This window comes from Notothenia rossii (assembly GCF_949606895.1).
Source record: "Notothenia rossii genome assembly, chromosome: 7".
NCBI classification, from domain to species: Eukaryota; Metazoa; Chordata; class Actinopteri; order Perciformes; family Nototheniidae; genus Notothenia; species Notothenia rossii.
Window position 1 is genome coordinate 34,325,098 of NC_136905.1, and position 3,802 is coordinate 34,328,899.

The following is a 3,802-nucleotide window of genomic DNA, read 5'->3' on the forward strand; positions in this document are numbered from 1 at the left end:
GCTACGCTGCTGCACGTGCACGCGGAGTGTCCTGACCTGGCTGTGTGTCAGCCCCGCCCCTCACAGCGAGCCTGGCAGCCACAGCGCTCCAGGCTAAAATGCTGGTCACATCTTTATGTAAACGGCAATTTATCGAGATCAGAAAAGTTATCGAGTCCATTTTTATTTATCGTACGATAAGTCAATTGATCGATTATCGCGACAGGCCTAGTCATACCGCTTCCTCATGTGCACAGTGGTATGGTATGAAATGTTTCACCATGTGAACCATGTTAGCAAGCTCCTGCAGTCTGCCACAATGCAGCTTGATGTGGCAATTGACCTCCTTACAAAGGCAAACATGTGTCTGACTAGTCTTTTTTTTTGCTGCAGCTCAGGCCACTGCTAAAGACATGTGTGAGGAAATGAATTTGGAGGCTGTGCTGAAAGAGAAGAGACTGAGAAGCACAAAAAAACACTTTGCCTATGAAGCCCCAGACGAGCCTATTGCAGATGCCATGAAGAGGCTAGAAATTACATTCTTCAATGTAGTTGTTGACACGACTATTGAATCCTTAAAGGATAGATTTTAAACTCTGGGTGAAGTGAGAGCCAGATTTGGAGTGCTGCTCAACTTAAAAAAACTGGATGGTGTGGAATTGTGCAACCAGTGTGACAAGCTCTGCAGCACATTAAGCACTGGAGATGAAGGTGACATTGATGGAAAGGAGCTGGCTCTGGAAATTACCAATCTGCCGAGTCTGCCTACATGTGAAATGACTGCACTGGAGCTACTCTCTTTCAGCGCCATATAGATAGAAGAGTTACGACAGAGGAAGTCTAAAAACGGTTATCGTCACGTGGTTCATGAGGACGAGGATTGTTCCCCGGAAGTTCACGGCGGGCAATGTGAATGCATTGATAACAGGAGATAGAACTACGATTTTTGGTAATTATTAGTGAATAAAGGTTTTGATTTGCAATATTTATACAACAAATCGATATGTGTATGTATTTACATCAATATGGTTTAAAAAATAAAATAGAATTTGCTAATATTAAGTGATAATATTAGGATTAGTGTGAACAACTAGTTTACATGTTAGGCTAACAGTGCCTTGGTTAAAGAGCCTGTTGCTGTTTATTTATAGCTTTGAATTCTTTCAAACCAATATTATCTTCTTAAACTTGTATAGTAGTCAGGAGCATCACTTTCTAATGTTTATTGATATATTTAGAGGGAGGGGATCTAAAGGAATGCTTAAAAATTCAGATTAGATTAAATTCTACCATTTTCTTAAATTCATGGTAGTTTCAGTAATCCCATGGTAATTGAGGACACAAGTTATCTAAATGACTAATGTCATCTTTATGGCTTTCAGAAAAGACAGGAGACCGACAGGTGACTATCAAAGGACTAGCAGCAGCAGCAGCAGCAGCAGCAGCAGCAGCAGCAGCAGCAGCAGCAGCATGATGATGATGTTAAATGTGTTGTTTTAGGAACATCCATTGCAAATACATGGAATTCAATAAACATTGACTAGCATATCATGCAGTTTGTCTATGCCTTTTCCTCCGTGTTTTCCTGGTTTGCTATGCTGCCTCCTAGTCGCCACCATGGTTTGCTGTGCTGCCTGGGGATGCTCAAATCGCTCCGAGAAAGGAGTACGAATGTACGGCTTCCCCACTGACACAGAGCGGAGGAAAAAATGGCTGGCTCAAGTCAGCAGGAGCGATTTCACGACCAACAGCAAAAAAACATGTGAGGATATTATATACAAACACTGCATTTGCACTTTTTCACAAAACGAAAACCACACCATTGGGAAAGCTTAATGTTTTGTTTAATACAAAAAAACAAGGAAAGGCTTGAAAAACAAAGAGTTGAGACTCAGGGTGCAGGGTGAGGGTCTCAGTGCAGGTATTCAGGCTCCATTGAATCCCCCTCTGGTTCTTGTGCTGAAAGAGGGAGTAACAGACAGGAGAAAGGGTTATACACACCTATATAGCACACCTATTGGATGGGAAATTGCCTTGGGGAGATAAGGTGGGGTCTTTGTTCCCAACTGAAGTTATGGAACTTTATTATTTGTGAGTTTAACAAAGTATGACAAATGGCATCAGTAACAGATGTGATATGAATTTCTATAAAGTTGTCTCACATTATTGGTCATATTTTATATACAGTATGTAATGAGTATAACATGTCCAGTAAGTATAAAGTGTTTCCTAATACTGTGTATTCAACCACTATGGAATATGTATGTGGGCAGACAAAACTGAGTTGTTCTGTGTGTGAAGTAACCTCAAGTCACTCCGCAGGCACATTTTGATGCAGACCAGTTTGTCAAGACAAAAAAGGGCAAGACTAGGCTGAGAGCAGAGGCTATACCCACCATCTTCGTGCATCGCCCTGTGGTCAAAAAGAGAAGGGCCCCTGCACCACGATTCACCCCGGGACCTGTATCTACAAAGCCCATAGCTCATGATCACAGCTATAGTGTGAAAGGTGACACAGGTATAAAAAGTATGAACTCTTAGTAACAAAAGTCATATTTCTTATTTTTAAGTGGTATAATATTTTAAATGTTCGAAAATCTACAGTGCCATGTCTTCTACTTACATTAGTCTCAAAGATTGAGGGAAGAAGGGATGAGGAGACTGAGAGAAAGGAAAGTGAGGGTGAAGAAAGAGAGGACATGGCTAGTGAGGAGAGACAGGGAGGGTGGACACCACCCACTCAGCCAGCAGCCAGTCAGCATACGAGGGAACCAGCAGCCAGTCAGCATATGAGGGAACCAGCAGCCAGTCAGCATACGAGGGAACCAGCAGCCAGTCAGCGTACGAGGGAACCAGCAGCCAGTCAGCATAAGAGGGAACCAGCAGCCAGTCAAACAGATCTATTAAAAAAATGAAAGAGAAAATGAAAGAGCCAAGAAGGAATCACCAAAAAAGCAAAGTCTGCACTAAGAAAAATCAGGAAGGAAAATGCAGCTCTCAAGAAAACAATGAAAATTAGGGACAAAAAATATAAGAAAACGTTTTCAAAAGACCAACTTAAGGCATTAGGCAGACTCACCACAAAGGGGATGAAATGGAGCAATGAGACAATTAAGAAGGCTTTAAAAATTCGCTTTGCGTGCGGACCAACGGGTTACAAAACTCTGCAGGAATTGCAGATTCCCCTTCCAGGAATAAGGACACTGCAAAGAAGGATGCAATGTGTTAAGTTTGAGCCTGGTGTGTAACAGCTAACATCAATGCCCCTCCACCCGTAACATCACTGCCCCTCCACCTGCCAACATCACTGCCCTCCACCTGCCAGCACCCAGCCAGAGGAGCGCAAACAACAAAAACAAGCAAGGTGTCCCGTCATGTACCTGGAAGTTTGGGTTGGCAAAATGGAGTAAGAGAGGGACTTGAAAAACCTTGGTGGCTCTCTACTCATGTTGTTACAGTTGTCTTGGTTGCAGCTCTCAAGTTTTTTTGTTGCTATTTCCACATCTTTAGAAAATATGAAATAAATGAAGTGAAATCAACCTCTTCTCTGGAGAACAAACTTTGATTTCTCTGTCTTGTGAGTTTGCAGTCTTGCAGTTTTGCTCCTCCACCTGTAACATCACTGCCCCTCCACCTGCCATACAGTAGGTTACTAACAAGATTACTTATATAATACAGTGATAAAATACATGTTTAGTATGCTTACTTATATAAAACAGTAGTATTACATTTACCTTGTGTTTTCACTCTCACTTAAGTCCCTCTCCCTTTGCCATCAATCCAAAATCAGCTGAGCTGCAACATTATACAGACAGGTAATAAT

At 42.0% G+C, this 3,802-nt stretch overlaps 1 long non-coding RNA gene across 3 annotated transcripts; it reads right to left on the reverse strand.

Moving 5' to 3' along the window:
* Nucleotides 1-1,713: 1,713 nt before the first annotated feature.
* Nucleotides 1,714-3,486, reverse strand: LOC307013005. 3 transcript variants are annotated; one of them, XR_013800807.1, is made up of 4 exons: nucleotides 3,059-3,486; nucleotides 2,603-2,879; nucleotides 2,376-2,474; nucleotides 1,841-1,938 (listed from the first exon to the last, which is right to left on the reverse strand). It is a non-coding gene; the product is annotated as an uncharacterized lncRNA (long non-coding RNA). The 3 variants fall into 3 exon arrangements; XR_013800806.1 differs by having other exon boundaries at nucleotides 1,714-2,474; XR_013800808.1 differs by having other exon boundaries at nucleotides 2,376-2,879.
* Between the last annotated feature and the right edge of the window lie 316 nt (nucleotides 3,487-3,802).